Here is a 20,424-nt window from a genome sequence, read left to right on the forward strand (position 1 = left end):
AGCCAGGCTTCAGACCCAGGGCTTCTGACTCCACGTTCAACTCCAGAGCCATCTGATTGACCCATCTAGTTAGTGGGAAAGGCCTGTAGGGGACGTAAGTGTGTGTTAGGGTGGATCTTCAGGACACCCATCAGTCAATCACCCAGCCTTTTCTGAACATATGTAATCTACCCCAATACTTAGACAGAAAAGACAGCCTCCCTGCCCTCTGGAAGTTCCCATCTGACTAAGGATAGAGAAGCCCTCCCCAGTGAAAGCCTATTGACCCATGGCAGACAGTAGATAATTAAGCCTATGATTATGTGTACAGACACTAAGGGTTGTTTGCTCAGAAGAGAGAGAGATCACCCCAGGCTGAAGTATCAGGGGCAGGCTTCTGGGAGATGAGATGAGCAGAGTTAAAGCCCACCATCTCCACTATTATCTAACTCAAGCCCAGCAAAAGAAATGTAGGCCAGGTTCAAGGAGAGGATGGTGAGGTGATATGTGTGTGGATGTGTGTGGGAGGCAGGGTACCCCCCTCCCACTTCCCATCTAGGGGCAGCCACCTACACAAAGAGTCAGCTTGGAACAAAGAGGCTGTGACTGGTCTGCATCCCTGTCTCCAAGGACAAAACTGTCCTATTGAAGGAAGCAAGGAGACAGGACAGGAAAGTCCAATACTGGAGAACAATACAGAGTAACAATCTGGATATGTGTGTTCTCTGGGCACACTGCCCAGGGTGTTGGACAGGCCTTTTCTCCCTTATATTCCTGGGTTTCAGCCATTGTCTCATTGACTCCGATGACTTCTTGTGAAGCAGGAATTAATTATTCTTCCCATTTTCTGTATAGGGAAAACTGAGGCCAAGAGAGGAAATAATAAATTAACAGAAGAACCAGGCCCTGGGACCTGACTCCCTCTAGGACAATGACATGGCCCCTGAGTAAAAGGGCCCTCTTCCTCTTCCTTAGTGGTTCTCTCCCAGGGAACCACCATTTGGGGAAGTACCTTGCCTCTCTCCAGACTCCACGCCCTTCTCAGTTGCCAAACTGACACTAAGCAGGTACCCTCCACCATGCCCCCTTTCCAGCACCCCTATATTTGAAGTTTCCCCTTTAGAATATAAGCTTCTTGAGGGTGGTGGTCTTATGTGTTTGTCTTTATTCTCCTGGTACCTAACACAGAGCCAGGCACATAGTAAATATTTTATCAATCTAAAGTAGGGATCTGAGGAGGAAAAGGAGATGCCTTCTAAAACACAGCCTCCTTCCCTCCTTCCTCCCCAAACCAGCTCCTGTCTTCTCTTCTATATCTCAGGCAAAGAACCCTAAATAACTATTAACTTCAGAGGAACTGAACTTCTCTGCTCTGTTCTTCTCTCTTGCCCTCTGAAACCCTTGACTAACCTTTAGCTAACTCCCCTTCTGCTTGGACCTTTTCCTCACACACTTATGTTCTCACAGAAACCTGCCTCTATCCAGATAATACTGTAGCTCTGACCATCCTCCCCAGTGCCAGTTGCTTCTTCAGGCCCTTGATACACTAGGCTAGGGGAGGTTGACAGACTTCCCGCCCTCCACTGCCACCATCATTCACATTACGGTAGCCGGTGCTTAATACATTTTTGTTGAGTTGAAATCAGCAGATCATGCCAACATGAATAAGATTTAAAAATACTGTCTCTCTTAAAACAGTGACTGTGTATTATACGCATTGTCATAGTCACTGGGAGTGATACAGTTTATATAAGACATAGACCCTGCCCTCATGTAACTTAGAATCCATCCAGTAGGGGGATATGGAAGATATCATACACAATACAAAGGCATTATATGCAATGCTGCATGTCTAGGATATTAAGGAAATAAAAACAAGGCATTTTGGGGGTGGGGCTCTGCAGGGTGAGGAGCTCAGAGGAGGCTTCTAGGAAGCAGTGGCCTCTGACTTGAGCTTCAAAGAATGGACAGGGATTCAGTAGCAGAGGAGGGAGAACACTAGGAATGAAGGAAAATGTAAACAAAAGCAGAAGGCCTGAGAGCCTATAAAAGAATATCAAATAAGGCAGGGAAGGAAGGGTAGGACCCATCTGAGGAGGCCTCCAATTCAAACATTTCTTGGTAGGCAAGAGGGAGTCCTGAAGATTTTTGAGCTAGGTGGACCAGTGAATGGAGTGTGTGACTTGAGGCCCAGAAGACATGAGTTCAAATCCTACCTCTCCCACTTATTAGTTATGGGACTCTGGGCAAGTCACACCTCTCTCGGCCTCAGTCTCCTCATTTGTAAAATGGGGATAATTATAGCATCTACTTCTCAGGGTTGTAGAGAGGAGCAAATAAGATAGTATATGTGTAAAGGGCTTTTCAAACTTTAGAGTGTTATATGAAGGCTAGCTATTATTATCACATAACCACATGGACTCAAGTTCAAATCCAGCCTCAGACACTCCTGATTGTGTGACCCTGGGCAAATCACTTCACCCTTTTGCCTCAGTTTCCTCATCTGTAAAATGATCCGGAGAAGGAAATGGCAAACTCCTCCAGTATCTTTGCCAAGAAAACCCCATAATAGGGTCACAAAGACTTGGATATGCCTGAAAAATGATGGAACAACCACAAAAATGTCACAGTGGAGAACACTGGGGCTGGAGTCAGAGAACCTGAGTTCAAATCCCACCTTTGATACTTACTATGCATTATAGTGGGCAAGTCATTTAAGTTCCTTGGGCCTTAGTTTCCTCATCTGTAAATTAGAAGTGGACTAGATACCCACTGTAGGCCTTTCTAGCTCTTTATCTATGAGTCTGTGAATTTGTATTATAGTTATTTTTGGCCTACTAGATTGTAAACTCCCTGAGGGCAGGGATTATGTGATTCCCCTCCCCCACTTTTGTATCCCCTGAACCTAGAACAGGGCACTGCCTAGAAAAAAGGCCGTGGGGTGGTATTTTGTTGGTTTCAGTGTCTGGCACAAAGCCTGTCATGGGCTCAATCAATTAAGAGAAAAGAGGATGTGGCCGAATGAGCTCTGGCCCAGGAGCCAGGAAGCCTGGGCTTTAATCTGGCTGGGCAGATCTGGGAAGATTACTTCATCTCTTTGACCCTGGATTTCCTCCTGGGTACAATAAGATGGGAGTCCCAGCCCTGCCCTGCCCTGCCCTGCCCCGCCTCCCTCTTGGAGGAACTTGGAGGCTCAAGAAACAAAGTGAAGTACTGAGAGTGTACTTTGTAGACTCTACTATGCTAGGCAATTTAAACTCTTTCAGTGTACCGTCACTTATCCGGAAAATAATCTTGGAGCCTCAGTTATCTGAAACATAGCCAAGAACCAAGAAGGAACCACAAAAGGTCTCTCTGTTGTATGTATAGATGGATGGGTGGATGGATGCATGTGTCTACGTATGCACACATATATATATATATATATATACAATGCATGCATATACACATACACATGCACATATGTGCATACATAAACGCATGTAGATACAATTTGCTTGCATATGTATGTACATATATACATATACATATATATGCATATATATATATATATATATAGACTGTGGGGGGAGAGGTTTGGAATCGTGGTTCTGCTGCTTGTGAGTCATGTGAAAGGCAGGGTCACTTTTCCTACTTGGCTATCAGTTTCTTCATCTGCAAAATGGAGATAATAATGCTCAGCACAGGCTACCTTACAGAGTCGTTGTAAAGAAATTATTTTAGGAGCATGAAATACCGGATCCTTAACACACTGTGTCTGAATAAACGCGCTTGTCCGGCATTGCTGCCTGCAGCCAGTTAGAAGAAACAAATCTAAAATTAAAAGAAGGAAAGAAAAAAACAAGGGAAGGGGCCACTAGAGGCAGGCATACTGAGAGGAAATAAGGAAACAGGCATTTATTAAGCACCTACTATGTGCCAGGCACTATGTTAACTGCTTAACAAATATTATCTCCCTTGATCCACACAATAACTGTGGGAGATAGGTGCTATTATCCTCATTTGACAGTTGAGGAAACTGAGGCAAATAGAGGTTAAGTGACTTGCCCAGGATCACGGAGCTGATAAGTGTCTAAGGCTGAATTTGAATTCAGATCTTCCTGACTCCAAAACCAGTACTCTATCCATGGCTTCGCCTAGCTGCCTCTGAAAGAAGCAAGAAATGGCAACTCACAACAAGGGAGAAGACAGACAGTGTCAAAAACAAACACAAAATGTTTTTAAAAGCCAGGCCTCTGGGGTCATTCATTCCAGGGGCAGATAGGCCCACAGAGATGCTCCTAAGAGCATCCCGATATTACAGCCAGCACGATAGGGGATATTCATGACAAGGGCCTGGACTCAAGATAAGTTTCTACTACATTCACAGTCATAACTTGCAGGGGCTTCAGATTCCTCATCTATAAAATGAGGGGGTGGGCTAAATGACCTCTTGGGTCTTGTCTAGTTCTATGATCTTGGTTAGGTTAATGACTTTAATTAAGTTCAATAAGGGGCAGCCAGAACAACAAACACTGTGGTTGCTGAGATTGCCGGAAGTAGGGCAAGGGTCAGAAACCAAGGCTTCTTTCCTATGAATCTGATTCTGCTTTAGAGAGGGCTGAGAAGACTAAGGGGCAGGTAGGGGGTGCCATAGTGCATAGAGTGCTGGGCCTGAAGTCAGGAAGACCTGAGTTCAAATGCAGCCTCAGACACTTACTAGCTTTTTTGACCCTGGGCAAGTCACTTAACCCCGTTTGCCTCTGTTTCTTCATCTGTAAAATGAATTAGATAAGGAAATGGCAAACCACTCCAGTATCTTTGCCAAGAAGAATCCAAATGGCGTCACGAGGAATCAGACAGGGCTGAAATAACTAAACAACAAACAGTTTAATAACATTTATAAAGTTCGAGGCCTTGTACTGAGAAGGCAAGGATTATACTAAAGAGTTCCTCCCTAATGAGGTAACTGTAGATAACTCATTTTATAAAGTGAGTGCATATGGGGTAAGGGAGAAAACACCGAACTTGGAGTCAGGGGGCTGCAGGTTTGAATCCCAGCTCCAACCCTTCCTAGCTAACGGACCCTGGGCACGTTGCTGAACCTGAACAACAGCTTTCTCATCTGGAAAATGGGGATGACCCGGCTTGCACAGGGTACCTCACAGGGCTGATCTGAGGAAATCACTTTATAAATCTTATGGTGCTACAGGAGCGTAAGTGTTTTGTTAGCATGTAGGCTTCTTGGCAATAGAGATTGTTTCATTCTTTGTATTTGTATCCCTAGCATGTAACACAGTACCTGGCACTTAATACATGCTTGCCATACAGTTACAATATTACATGTTTGTATCAAGCACTCACGTTGTGCGGAGCACTGTGTATACTGCCGATACAAAATAAAATAAATTGAAACACAGTACATAAAGAGCACCCCATATAAACTCAAGAAGACCTGAATTCAAATTTGACCTCAGACGCTTCCTAGCTGTGTGACCCTGGGTGAGTCATTTAACCTGTTTGCCTTAGTTTCCTCCTCTGTAAAATGGGGATGACAGTAACATCTACTTCAAAGGGTTGTTGTGAGAGTCAAATAAGATCACCATTGCAAAGCGCTTAGCACAGTACATGGCACATAGTAGGCATTATACAAATGCTAGCTATTATTAGTGTTATCCTACACTTGAAAATACTCACTGGCTCACTACCACTTACTAAGTACTCCTCTTCCTGGCCTTTAAGGCCATTCTCCAATTAATGGGTCTTCCCTGCATTTCTAGAATGCTCTCATGATAATTTTGTTAATATAGGACCTTTTGTTTATTAATATAGATTATATACAAGATATTACATATATTCTCCTATCTCTCATGGTTGTTATGTGGATCAAATGAGGTAATATTTGTTAAGCAGTTAGCACAATGCCTAGCACACAGTAGGTGCTTCCTTATTTCCTGTCAGTGTGCCTGCCTCTATCTGCTCCTTTCATATGTGTGTGTATGTATCTACATAATATTCTATATATACTATATATCATTTTTGTTATTACACTCCTTGGGGTATATATGATCCCTGGGTCAAAAGTTCCGAACTCATCTCATTCTTCCCAGCATTCTCTGTTCTATCTAAACTGGGTAATTCAGTATCAGGAGAGCATGGCCAGTGTTTTCCCATTCCCATTTTCCCCAAAATGCCTTGCCTCTTCCTTTTTGCCTGAAGAATTGCTCCCCACCCTTTAAAACCCTAATCAAAAGTCACCACTTCAAGGCAGCCCTCCCAGATTGTTTCCTCCCCTCCCCACCCTCCTTTAAGTAACATCTTCTGCCTTCAGACTTCCTATAGCCTTTTCCTCCCCTGTACCTCTCTAACATAAGCATCCTACATGATCATCTTCTAGATCTGTGCCTGCTCTCCCTCCTAGATTCCATGAGGGCAAAGATGTCACACCCTTCACACACACTTCATTTCCTGTCCCAAATAGACTGACCCTCATGCCTGGAAGGTGCCCCATCCTTACCTCCACCTCTTAGGGCCTCAGTGCCACCTTCTACTTGAGACCATTCCTGATCCCCCACCCCCAGCTGCCTCCTTCCCAAATCACCCTGTGAATTCAGAGTGTCCCAAAAGCATTAGTATATTTTGAAGCTTTAAATCGAAAAGTCCTAAGCTTTATTAGCTTAAAGCTGCATTAAGATTTTGGGGACACTTTGCACATATGTGTATATGTGTGCATGTGTGTATGGACCTACTTAAACATGTTGTCTCCCATGAGAGAATAGAGTCTCTTAGAGGGGAGGGACACATAATAGGAATTTACTAGGTGTCTGTTGATTTTCGGCCCATGTGTTCTGTAAACTATCTCTCCTGCCTGATACCTGGGAGATGACTCAGTACACAGTTGGTGCTTTAAAAATGGTACATGAATGTATGGATGGATACATGAACGAAATGAGCCAAGCTTCTGTAGGATGTGCGCTCCTTGAGGAAAGGGTCTAATTTGGGGGGAAGGGTCTTTGTATCCTTAGCTATAGCACAGTTTCTGGTACCTCACGGTAAGCATTTAATATATGCTTGTTGGATTGGATTGAATGAAATTGAATTGTTGAATCCCAGCTCTGCCATTGGCCCTGGGGAGGAGCAGGTTTTCCATTGAAGAATCTACCCTCCAAATCTCAGGCTATCAGAGCTGGACAGAAGCTGAGCTAGCACCCAAGCCAACACCCTCATTTCATACTTGAGGTCCGGATAAGGAAAGGGCCCTCGGCAGGCCTTCCTTCCCTGGGGGAGTATCTGTGGTTTAAATAACTAATCAAAACAACACCTCTAGCTCCACGAAGCACCAGCTATCAAGCAGTCAAAGCGATTTCCACCTCCTTCCCCCTACTCCCCTGGGGCCTGTCAGGACTAACTAATTAATGTTTGTCAGCAGCACAGAAGCCTAACCAAGCTTCCCCGCCTGATGGAAGGCAGGGAATCATCACTAATTCATAGCTTAGGAAGACCTGAGAAATACTCCTTCCCTGGTCCCCGATGGAAAGAGGGGAGGGGAGCGAAGGAGAGAGGACTATACCAGGCTTGGGCAGATAGATCTGGCCCATGGCTCTGAGATGCGCCAGGGGAAGCAGGAAGTTGGACATCCCAGAGTAGAGGGAACCTGGGGTAGGCAGAGTAGGAAGGGGGAAGGGAATTGACTTACATGGCTCCTTCATCCTAAGTGCAAAAAGCACAGGATTTAGAGTCAGATCGCCACTAACTGCCTGTATCGGATGTGCAAGGCATTTCTCCATTCTGAACCTTGGTTTCTGCATCTGTAAAATGGGAATCTGTAAATTGGGCAGCTAAGCGGTGCAGTGGCTAAAGTGCTGGACCTGGAGTGAGGAAGACCTGAGTTCCGATCTGGTCTCAGATGCTTCCTAGCTGCTTGACCCTGAGCAAGTCACTTAACCTTGTTTGCCTCAGTGTCTTCATCTGTAAAACGAGCCAGAGAAGGAAATGGTAAACCATTCCAGTATCTTTGCCCAGAATACTCCCAATGGGATCACGAAGAATCAGGCACAACTGAAAAGTGACTGAACAACCATGAAAAAGGGGATGTGAATACCTACCTCTTGGGAGGAATGGCTTTAGTAAGACTTAAAAGACTACAGAAATGTGATTGGTTAGCATTCCCCATGGGGACTGACACAACCTACCAAAGAAAAGCCTCAGGAAAGATGTAGGCTATAATCTAGAAGCCACAACTAATGTGACCTCAGTCATGGTAATTAGGCCTCTCCAGGCCTCAGTTTCCTCATCAATAGAATGAAGGGAAAGGACTCTGACCTCCCCTCTGGCCCTAGATTGAGGACTCTATGGTTATTTGGACAAATAGTAGTAGCCTCATGTTTCGGACATCAGTTCCCATCCCAGAAATCCAAAGGAGGATTCAGAGCCCAGAGATGGCCAAAAGGATCTTTATACCCCTTCGCTGAGGGATCTCCAGGTTTGTAAAGGATCGGGGACCAATAACTGCTTATTGAGGAAGCTTGGGATGAGGGCAAAAGCCCATCTCAGCTCTGACACTTAGAAGTTTTGTGAGCAAGAGGATCACAGCACCTCTCTGTACCTCAGTTTCCACATGTGTAAAATGGGAAGAAAAATAACCATAGTATCAATCTGGCAGGAGTGTCAGGAAGTTCAAGTGAGATAATGGATGTAGAATACTATATAGATGTCAGTTGTCATTATTTTTAATTAGCTGTGGTCAGATGAAGGCATATCTTGGCTGAAACACTAACGCTGAGGTTGGGCAAATCACTTCCCCTCCTCTGGATTCGGTTCCCTCATCTGTAAAATAAGGAGGTTGAACTAAAGACTTCTGAGGCCCCTTCCAGCTCTGACATTCTGGGTTCTAAGGCCCCTTCCAGCTCTGAAATTCTGGCTTCTAAGGCCCCTTCCAGCTCTGACATTCTGGGTTCTAAGGCCCCTTCCAGCTCTGAAATTCTGGCTTCTAAGGCCCCTTCCAGCTCTGAAATTCTGGGTTCTAAGGCCCCTCCCAGCTCTGACATTCTGGCTTCTAAGGCTCCTTCCAGCTCTGAAACTATGGGTTCTAAGGCCCCTTCCAGCTCTGAAATTCTGGCTTCTAAGGCCCCTTCCAGCTCTGAAATTCTGGGTTCTAAGGCCCCTTCCAGCTCTGACATTCTGGGTTCTAAGGCCCCTCCCAGCTCTGAAATTCTGGGTTCTAAGGCCCCTCCCAGCTCTGACATTCTGGGTTCTAAAATCCCTCCCAGCTCTGATATTCTGGGTTCTAAGGCCCCTCCCAGCTCTGATATTGTGTTCTAGGGTCCCTCCCAGTTCTAATATTCTGTGTTCTAGGGTCCCTCCCAGCTTTGACACCCTATATTCTAAGATCCTATCTAGAGTTTACATTCTGTGTTCTAAGGGTCCTTCCAGCTGTGATATTTTGTATTCTAGCCTTTCCACAGCTCTCACATTCCATGTTTTAAGTGCCCTTCCAGCTCTAACATTCAAGGTTCTAAAGACCTTGCTAGCTCTGATATTCTCCATTCCAACGGGGCTTCTAGTCTGACATTCCATGTTTTGAGCTAGGGAGGGAAGAAAGGGAGAGAGTACCACAGAGCAGGGTATCCAGCAGGGAGAATTATAGGGATGTCCTTTACCCTCTCAAATATCCCATTTGGGGCCAATAGCATGTTTTGGTGAGATGAGAGACCAAATACAGGATCATTCAATTTAAGAGGGAGGTGGGGGGAGAGGCAGTCTGTGGCAAGACCCAAGTGCCCAGGACTCGACTCTGGTTTTTGTCACTAATGCCTTACCGTGGCTTGGGGCATTGCCCTGTGGGGGCCCTACTTCCCCTAATCTGAAAAATGAAAAGATTAGAAGGGACAGGTTCTAAGTCCAATAGCCAATGTTCTAAGACCCATTTCTTCGGTAACATTCTTTGATGCTCTGACCTTCTAAGCTCTAGGGTCCCTTCCAGCTCAAAGACCCTCGGTTCGAAGGTCCTTCCAGCTCCGCTAATCCCTCTTCTAAATCAACAATCCACAAATAGCTTTCGGGAATTTATAACAAATTGGTGCTTGGCACTTTACTCATTCTGAGCACATTTTTGCCAGTGGAGTTTACTTAGATCGGGGGATCCCTGCAGTTACATCTCGCCCTTTTGGAGCGCCTCGCTTCGTCTTCTCTAGGGTTGAGCACCACTGCAGTGGTCAGGGCTGAAGGGAGAGCCCCCCCACCTTTGGGAGAGCCAGCGCACCCCACCCCAACCCACTCCGCTGCAGCAGCCTGGATTCTGCCCCGCCCCCTAGCTTGGGCTTCTTGGGTTCCGCCCTGAATTGGGGGGTAGGGGGGCGGGGAGAAGGGAATCTGCCAATCACGCCCACTCCCTTCCAGGGCGGGGGCTGGCTGCTTTCATTCCGACTCCTCTGTCAGAGGTGGGTTGACACATGAAATCATCACACGCTCCTCTCTTCAGCTGGAATTGATAAAAACATAATATTGTATTTATGTCTCAAACAAGCTCCTTCTGCCTGTCACTCTTCCCCAGGAATGGGGGGGGGGACGCCTCGGGAGATGGGGGAGAGGAAGAGGGTGCGCAGAAGGTTTAGCAAGCTGCTCTCCTCTGCCTCCTTAGGGAGGAAGCTCCAAATGCATACAGTAGGCACTAAGTGTGAACTCGGCTAAACGTATTCGCTTTAGAAACGATCTTGCTCTCCCTTTATATGGACGTATCATTGTGCCCAAAGTTCACCTCACTATGGAGTGGTGGAGGAGGAGTTCAGACACCAGGGTTCTAGGGCCAGCTCTGTCAGTGGCCTAGAACTTCACTGTATGGAGAATCAATACAAATATATTGAATGATTTTATCGGCAGCTAGGTGACTCAGTGGATAGAGCACAGCACTTGGAATCTGGAACATCTGAGTTCAAATCCTTCTTCAGCCACTTGCTGTGCAACCTTGGGTCAGGGATTTAACCGCTCTGAGCCTTGGTTTTCTCATCCGTAAAATGGGGATAACAAGGGCCCTTACCTGGACAGGGTTGTTGTGAGGACCAAATAAGACAATACATGGAAAGTGCTTTGCAAACTTTAGTAGAAATGCTAGCTAGTATTACCATCATGTACAAAGATTAGGAAAGATAGTCTCTGCCCACATGGAGCTTATAGTTTATTAAAAGTGTATGGCTCACTGACAAATAACTCTAATAAACAAGAGGAAATCAAATCTTACATGAGGTCTAGGGGAGAAAAAAAATTATTCCTGAGCAGGGATCAGGGAAGGCATCAGGAAGAAGAAGCATTTGCTATAGACTTTAAAGGACAGATAGGATTTCAACAAAGTGAAAGAAGAGGCATTCTTGGCATAGGGAAGAGTGTAACCAGGGGTGGGGAACCTGTGGTCTTGAGGCCACATGTGGCCCTCTAGGTCCTCAAGTGTGGCCCTTTGACTGAGGATTCATACTTGAGGACCTAGAGGGCCACATCCTCGCGGCCACAGGTTTCCCACTCCACTGTAAGCAAAGGCATAGAGGTGAGGAAGCACAAAATATACATATAGGGACAATGAGGATCCCAATTTGGCTGGTGTGTAGAGTCCACAGATGTGAGAAATTGGAGAGAAAGATGGAAAGGTAGGGTAGAACAAGATTGTAGACTACTTCCACTGCCCAGTCTAAAGGGTTTGAATTGTGTTCATTAATAATAAGGGCTAACATTTATAGATAGCCTTAAGAAGATTTGGATTTACATATCCATATATATGTATGTGTATTTTTCATGCACACACGTACACACATCAGCATAGTCCTCCATTAGGCAACAGAAAGCCAATGCAGTCTATGATCAGATGACAGAATTTTGGAATTGATTGCTTGACATGGGAGACGCCAGCACAGGACCACCCAGCATGGAGTGTCTGTATCAAAGAAGGCGATGTGCTCTGAGTAAAGCAGAATTGAAGTAGCCCAAAGGAAGCACGAAACATGCAAATTTAGAGATGACCCCAAATTGTTCACATGGATTATTTGTGCTCCACCTGTGGTAGAGCCTTCAAGGCTCTGCTCATCCACAGTCCAACACACTGTACATTGACTTCAACCTAGTGATGTCATTTGGTCCTCTTTGAGAACCAAGGATAACCACTAACCAACCATGACCAGATGGATACAAAAGAAAGATAAGTCTGAGAGGGAGGATTAGAGAGTAGAGTGAAGGAAAGAAGATCCAGCTGCAGTAACTGAGGGGGATGATAATGAGGGGCTTGTAGGATTCAGCAACTGATGTAATATGAAAGGTAAGAGAAAAAGACTCAAAGACAAGAGCAAGGTTTTAGATGTGGGGGATGGGGTAAAAGGGGACAAAGCCACAGGCAGGAAGAGTGAAATCAGGAGGAAAAACAGGGCACATGTTAAGAGAATCAGTCCAGTTTGGCACATTGAGCACCCTCACCCTCCTAGGACTTCTCAAGCCAACGCCCCTCCCCTGGCCATCTCTGCTGTCTTTGCCTTTTTTTCCTTAATACAGGGTGTTCCTAAAGTCTGGACACATAGGAAAAATGCATATTTTTAAGAAATGAAAGGAATGAAATTTTTGTTTAATTGAAATATTAATAGCATCTTCAATATGATTTCCATCATTTGTGATGCAAAGGTTGAGGCGCTTTGCAAGATTCACATGAACTTGATTCAATAACTCCACATTGCCATCAATTCCCTATGTGTCCAGACTTTAGGAACACCTTGTATTGTAAGTTTATTGTTGTCAGGAACTGGCTTGCAAAGTGTTTCCATCCCAGCCCTAGGCACAGTGCTTAACCATAGTAAACACTTAATAAATGATTTTCATCCATCCATTATGTTCTAATCAGTTTTATCCCAAGGCCCCTCCTAGCTGTGACATTCTGAGCTATAAACTCCCTTCCAGCTCCAATATTCTGTGTTCTAAGACCCCTCCAATGTAGAGGACAAGAATCAGGATAGCCTTGAGAAGTTAGGGTTGGCTTTTAGGAGGTGCAGTGGTACGAGGCTGCGATCAAGTAATTCTGTTGCTTTTAAGGGAGTTGGCCTGGGGCTGCTAAGAAAGGGAATGAAAGGCACCATTTTCTAAACAGAGAAGAGTCACCTATTCAAAGATTGAGGCAATTTAAAGGATTGTTACAGTAGCAGCTTCAGACTGTTGAAAGTCAGTGGCAGAGAATACACATCCATAGAGGGTCCTACTGGATCATGTCCCCTTGGAAACCAATTTAGTCTGTGCCCTTTGGTCCCCCATCCCTCCACTAAGAGCTTTCTTTGACCATGCTTTGGACTTCCCTGGAGGAGAGAGTGAGACTGACCACTTTGCACTGCTCTGCCTCTCTTAAATCCACTTCACTTCCAAGCCAAGACATCACCTGTTAGGTCGTTGAGACTTTATGTCATGAGAACAAGGGTCAAACAACAATAGAATCCTGCCTGTCTCCAACCCATCTTAATTCTAGTGCCTTCCTCTGTTACTTATTTCAAATTTACATTGTATCTAACTTGTTTGTCCATGGCTGTTTTCATGTTGTCTCCCTCATTACTCTGTGAGCTCCTTGAGAGCAGGAGCTGTCTTTTGCCCTTCTTTGAATCCCGAGGGCTTAGCACATGGCCTGGCACATAGTAGGTGCTTCATAAATGGTTATTGACTGACTGACCCAACCATGCTCCTTGAAGGGTCACAGCATAAATGAGAGGAGTGTTGGGAAGAAATATCTGGTATGGGGTTAGATAACTGGCCATGTTGCCTTCTCCAAACTACTTAACATCTCTTGGCCTCCTCGGTAAAATGCAAACGATCCCCACTCTTCTGTTCTGCCTCTGGGGATCTTCAGTGCTGTGAAGATCAAATGAGATTCCGGCTTTGTAAACTATCAAATGGGTTCTGAAGATGAGAGGTTTTGTTTTTAATGCCTTTACTCATCTCTATAACTAACCTCCAAGCATTCCCAGACCAAAACTGGGGGGCGAGATTTGGAGGATCAAGAGTTCACCTCTCTCTCCACTGTTTCTAACAAACCTTTATTTAGTCGCAAGACCTCATGACTCCCCTTTTCTGCCACTCCATGCCCATCTGCAAAAGCAACCCTTTTGAAATCTTAGAATGACAAAAGGAACCTTAGAACACAGAATGTCAGAGTTGGGAGGGCCCCTAGAATAGGAGATGTCCAGGGAGCGGGGGGGATAGAATTTGGAGCTCAAAACTTCAAATAAAAATGTTAATACAAAAAAAAGAACAGGGAATGTTAGACTGGGAGGGCCTTTAAAACACGGAATGTCAGAGCTGGGAGAGCCCCTAGAACAGAAAATGTCAAAGCTGGGAGGACTAGAACAGGGAATGTCAGAGCTGGGAGGGATCTTAAAAATAATGTAACTCAATCCCTTCATTTTACAGGTGAGGAAACTGAGTCCCAAAGAAAGGGAGTATCTTTCCCCAGATTGAATTCCCAAGGAGAGCAACTGAGCTCCCCTTCCTTCAAGCCCCTCTTTCTCACATCCTGCACAGGGTCCTGTAAGTACCTGTCTCCACTCTGTCCCTCCTCCAGGAGTCCCTGGCACCCCATAACAGGCAGGGGTGGGGTGTGGAAGTCTCCAGACCTTCCTTTCACAGACCAGGGCAGCAGCACAGGTTTTCAGTCTTTCTAAAAATATATCTGCCATTACAGGAGAGCTAATCACCACACTATTAGCATGCTTAATGCCTTGGTAAATGAGCCTGCCAGTCGCTGAATGGGGAAGACTCTTTCCTGCATCCGATGCTGCTGCCGGCTGCTTGGACTAGGGCCCCCTCTCCAGGCATACTCTGTCACACACCACCCCTTCAGGTGGAGGGAGGAAGGAAGAAAAGAAGGGAGGAAGGAAGGTTGGCTTTACCATTAACTTGTCTTTCTGGCTGGTCCCAGCCTTGAAAGACAGCAGAGGGACCAAAAGCCAGGCCCTTTGCCCAAGTCCAGTGAGAGGCAGAAACAGATCCACAGACAGGGAGCAACTTACCTGAGGGCTCCCTACCACTGTTGTCACACATCGTGGTGTTGAGGAAATTAATCTATCAATCAATAAGCATTTGCCTCAGTTTCCTCAACTGTAAAATGAACACCTACTTCCCAGGGTTGTTGTGAGGATCCAATGAGATTGTAAAGCACAGTGTGTGGCACACAGTAGGCGCTATATAAATGTTAGCTGCTATTATTATTCATTATAAGGAACATAAAATCATAGATTTAAAGTTGATCGAGAAGTCCAACTGTCTAATTTTATCATTGAGGATACTAGGTCTTATAGGGGGTAAGTGACTTGCCCAGAGTCACACAGTCAGGAAGTGTCTGAGGTGGGATTAGAACTCAGGTCTTGTGACTCCAAACCCAGCATCCCAACCAGAGTAACTAGTACTTAAGAACACAACATTTCAAGTCAGAGGATCTGAGCTTAAATCCCAGTACTTTTACTGATTATATGTGTGAGTTGTGTTGCCTCTCAGAGACTCAGTTTCCTGATCTGTAAAAAAAAATGATGAAAGGGTTGGACTAGATATCTCTTATGCTCCTTGCAGCTCTGGACCCTGTGACCTCGTGCAGACTTATGCTGATAATCAGGAGGTGGGTGTCAACTGAGAAACCAGACTGGGTTATTACTTGGGAGTCTGTAGTCTGCTGGAATCCAGGGAACTTCCTTTATATGATGGATGCAAATAAGCGAAGAGTCAGGCATGGGTAGGGTCAGGGCTAGCTCAGGAGGCACAAACAGGGAGCGCTACAGATCTGACCATTTGTTTAACTCAACCTGTCACCCCAAAGCCTTGGCTGTATGATTTCAGGTGCTGGCATTCACGACCCCTTCATTGACCCGTTCTGATCCAGCACCATCCCCCCTCCTGGCTCACCTACCCCCAGCAGGTTCTTACAATGGTGCTGCCCCTAGAAGTTCTGAAGGAGACCTTTGGAGTCTGAGAACACCTTATAAAGACAAGGTCTCTTCAGTCTAGGAAGTGCCTGAGCCAAAGCTATTCTTCTATCCCTAAATCTGGTCTCCCAGTTCTTCAAGATCTTGGTGTGTGTTTGATCCCAGCCTCTTCTGATGCTCAAGCCTACTCAGCCCTTTGGTTTCTCCAAAAGAGGGGCAGCCTGGTGTGATGCCCTGAACTAGGAGTGAGCAGAGTTGGACTCTATGCCTGACTCTACCACCAACTCCTTTGACCAGGTCTCTCTTTCCCTCCCTTCTCTCTCTCTTCTCTCCCTCCCTCCCCTTCCCCCTCTTCCTCCTCTCTCTCCCCTCTCTCTCTTCTCTTTGCTCCTCTTTTTCTCCTCTCCCTCCCTCTCCTTCCCTCTTCTGTCTCTGTCTCCCTCCCCCCGTCTCTCTCTCTGTCTCTCTCTCTCCCTCCCTTTCTCTCTGTCTCTGTCTCTCCTCTCTTTCCCTCTCTTTCTCTCTCTCTTCCCCTCCCTTTCTCTCCCCACTCCCACCTTTGGTATCTAGCAGTTCTAAGCAATGAAGGGGGTTGGAAGATGTGCTGTCTATAGCCCCTTCCTGCTCTCTGAGTCTGAAACCCTGGTTTCTAAGTCTTGCTTCACTAGCTGTCTTCTGGTTCCCTGAGGGTGGGCAGAGGTGGCACCTTCCCTTCCCCTTCCCCACCCAAGTACCTAATACAAGGATGGACACACTGTAGAAGTACACACTTGACTTCGATTGTATTGAACCAGCTTCTACAGTGACTACATTGTTGTTCTTATGTTCAGACATTTCAGTCATATCCAACTCTTCATGACCCCACCTGGAGTTTCCTTGGCAAATATTCTGGAGTTGTTTGCCATTTCCTTCTCCAGTTCATTTTATAGATGAGGAAACTGGGGCAAACAAGGTTAAGTGACTTGCTCAGGCTCACACAGCTAGTAAGTGTCTGAGGTCACATTTGAACTCAGGTCTTCTTGACTCCAGGCCCAGTGACTCTATCCACTGCAGCACCACCTAGCTGCCCAAATAGACACAACCATAAGAGTGTTCTCTGGAAGAAGAGTGTCCAGTTTGTCACCCATCTTTCCTTCCCTTTCCACTCCTCCCCTCATGCTGAGTGACTGGTGCTAAAGAGTCAGCCACGAGAGGACAAGCCTGGGAATTCGGTTAAACAGAACACTTGAGGCGGGTACCATGGACCTGGTAAAGCAGGGAGGGTCCAGAATCCAGGAACATGAGCAGCTCTGGGAAGTAGGGTTAGTAGGTTCTAATGCTATGGCAGAGTTACTGGCTCTCTAGCTTGGGTATGGGGACTTGAGAGTCTCCCCAAGAGTCTACTGTACCAAAAAAGGTCAGAAACCTTGTCCTTGTTTATGGGCAGCAACCTTGGTATCTGTGGTCTCACACCACTTGTTCCCAAGTGATTTCTTCCCAAGCCTCTCCCTCCCCTATATTGATTCCCTACCTAATGGGAAGAAATGCTCAGCAATACAGACACAATGGTTTTTTCAACTTCTCATGACCTCTGGCTGTCAGGACCCTTTGACCTTTGAAATAGGTGTGCCCAAAAGGAACAGGGAAGGACTGTTTTGCCGACAGGGTTAAGTAAACAGAACCGGGAGAACAACTTACGCAATAATAATGATCCTGGAAAGACAAAACTTTTGAAAGATTTCTGATCAATACAAAGACCAACCATGATTCCTGGACTGAAGACACAACTAAGTGACATAGTGCATAGAGCGCAGGACCTGGAGGAAGGAAGAACTGAGTTCAGATCCAGCCTCAGACACGACATGATCCTAGGAGTCTTAACCACTCTGTGACTCTATTTCCTCATCTGTAAAATGGGGATAATAATAGCACCCACCTTCCAAGTTTATTATGAAGAGCAAATGAGATCTTATTTGTAAGGCACTTTGCAACCTTTAAAGCACTAGAAAAACTCTAGCAATTATTATTAAACATGCTTCCCACCTCCTAACAGAGAGGTGATGGACTCAAGATGCAGAATGAGACACACATTTTGGGGCATGGCCAATGTGGGAGTTTGTTTCGCTTGACAATGCAGATTTGTTACAAAGGTTTTCTCTTTTTTTCTCTTAAACTGGGGGTGGGTGGAAGGTAGAGAAAAATAAATGCTTGTTAATTAGAAAGTAAAATGAAATAAAGTTTTGCCAAGGATGCTGCTGTTACCAATCTTAACTGAGTCACCACCGCTGAAATGTATCCATGCTCTCTGGGTCCGAGGTCCCCGGGAAACTAGCAACCTGGCCTGATACATGAAAGTTCTGTAAGAGTGTACACAGGCCAGGAGAACCCCGAAATACACAAAGAAAACCTCCCAGAAACAATGGATCCATCCCACTACTCTACCATGAGGAGGCTTCCCCGGATGCTGTCTCTCCCTGTCTCTTTCTCCCTGCCTCTCTGGCTCAGAATGACACGCTCCTTCCTTGGTTTCCTGCCTTCTTAATAAGCTCTGAACAATAGTTACTGTATAGTAGGTTAGCCTCAAAATGTCATCCTAGGGTTTCTGGCTCTCCCTGACTTCTTTTTCTTTTTTTCCTGCTGTTCACAGGTGGCCTTAAGTGGGAGAAAAATGCTGCTGATTGTGGGGCAGAATGTCAGTGGTTACCGCTGGGATGCTTCTCTGCTTTTACCGCCTTTCCGCTTCTGGACTTCAGGTCAAGAAGTCATTTGTTTTTCTAACAGAGAAACCAGAGAAGAGCCCTAGTCCCAAGACTTGGATTCCAGTTTCTGTTCAGGCACTTATTAGCTGTGTGATCTTTGGCAAGTCACTTAGATCCTCAGAATCTCCGTTTCCTCAACTCTAGAACTGGGATGCTCATCTCAGGGAGTAATTGTGAGGAAAATCCTTTGTAAGGCACAAAGCACTATGGATGGGGGTTCTTGTTGTCTTTGTTATGGTTATTATTATTATGGGGTCAGTTCAGGGCTCCTAGGGAGCTGGAGAAACAATGCTCTGGCCGATGGCTGAAGTCCAGAATGGCAATTGTTACTGAAGAGTAAAAATAGCCATTGGTCTCTCAGTGTTTGGTTTGCTTGCTTCCTTCCTCCTCTCCTGCCATCCTTACTGAAGCTGGGGCTGGCTACATCACCAGACCCTGAAGCTCCCCTCAGCTCCATAGTACAATCATTTCCAGCTTAGGGACCTTTTCTTCTTGGCCTCACCTGGCTGGCCAACATAAGGGACTGTCTGTGAGAAAGGATCTGGATTCAGGGTCTGGCTGTGTGACTTTGGATGAATCATTTAACCCTCCGGAGCTCCCATTCGGATGTTGTGAAAATTAGAAGAGTAATAATAGAATGTGCCTTCAACCATAAAATTATAATAATAACTGACATTTATATAGCATTTTGTGGGTTGCAAAATATTTTACATGCATGATCTCATGTAGAAAGGCAACCTAGTGTAGTGAAGAGAGAATGGGCCCCTGAGCCAGGAAAACCTGGGTTTGAGAACCCCTCTGATATCTACTGGCTATGTGACCCTGGATGGGTCATTGAACTTCTCAATGCTCTTGGCAACTCTCTAGGACAAGAAGATTAGCCCTAGTAAAGGAAGTTTCTCACTGTACCAATGAAATCACAAGGCCAGTCCTTAGCCCAATCTCATGTATAGAGATAATAGTCACACAATAGTTCTGGAAGGCAGGCATTATCACAAAAATCACAGAATTGAAAGGGGCCTCAGCAGCTTTCTAATTCAACCCATATCTGAAAGCAATCCCCATTATAATGTCATATGTGCCCCTGCTTTGTCCCCCTATCTTTTCCAATAATTGTTTTTTTCGCTGGCTTGAATGTGATAATGATTCAAAGCTAAGGGGTGCAGGGAAAGGGAAGGGGATAGTAGGAAGAAGAGGAAGGGAGGGAGAAGAAGGAAGAGAAAGGGTGGGAGAAAGAAGGGAAAGGGAGGAAGAGAAAGGAAGGGAGAGGGAGCAAAAGAAATGAAGGGAGAGGAAGGAAGAGAAAAGGTGGAAGAAGGAAGGAAGGAAGGAGAAGGAGAAAGAGAAAGGGTGGGAGAAAGAAGACGGGAAAGAGGGGAAGAGAAATGAAGGGAAAGGGAGGAAGAGAAATGAAGGGAAAGGGAGGAAGAGAAAGGGAGAGAGGAGAGAAGAAGAAAGATTGAGAGGGAAAGAGAGATTGCCGGTGGGGGGAGGTTTTCTAATTATCCTAGCTACATTAAAAGGTAATAGTCCCTCCTGATCATGAAGAATGCTAGAGAGCACACTTTTGCAAAGCAAGATAGCATAGAGGGGAGCGTAACATGTTTGTTGTAATGTCCAGAGTTGGCTTCCTCTCTTCCTTTTGCTGACTTGAACTTTCAGGCTTCATGAGGTAGACAGGAATGGCTGGGCCTAGAGTTATAGTGGCCATTGCTGCTGCTTTTGTAGCCAGGGACCTGAGTGGGCAGTATGCCAGACTACTGGCACTGGCACTGTGAGAGCAACCCTGACCCTGGAATGGGGTG

Source organism: Trichosurus vulpecula, chromosome 9 (genome assembly GCF_011100635.1).
Source record: "Trichosurus vulpecula isolate mTriVul1 chromosome 9, mTriVul1.pri, whole genome shotgun sequence".
In the NCBI taxonomy this organism is placed as follows: domain Eukaryota; kingdom Metazoa; phylum Chordata; class Mammalia; order Diprotodontia; family Phalangeridae; genus Trichosurus; species Trichosurus vulpecula.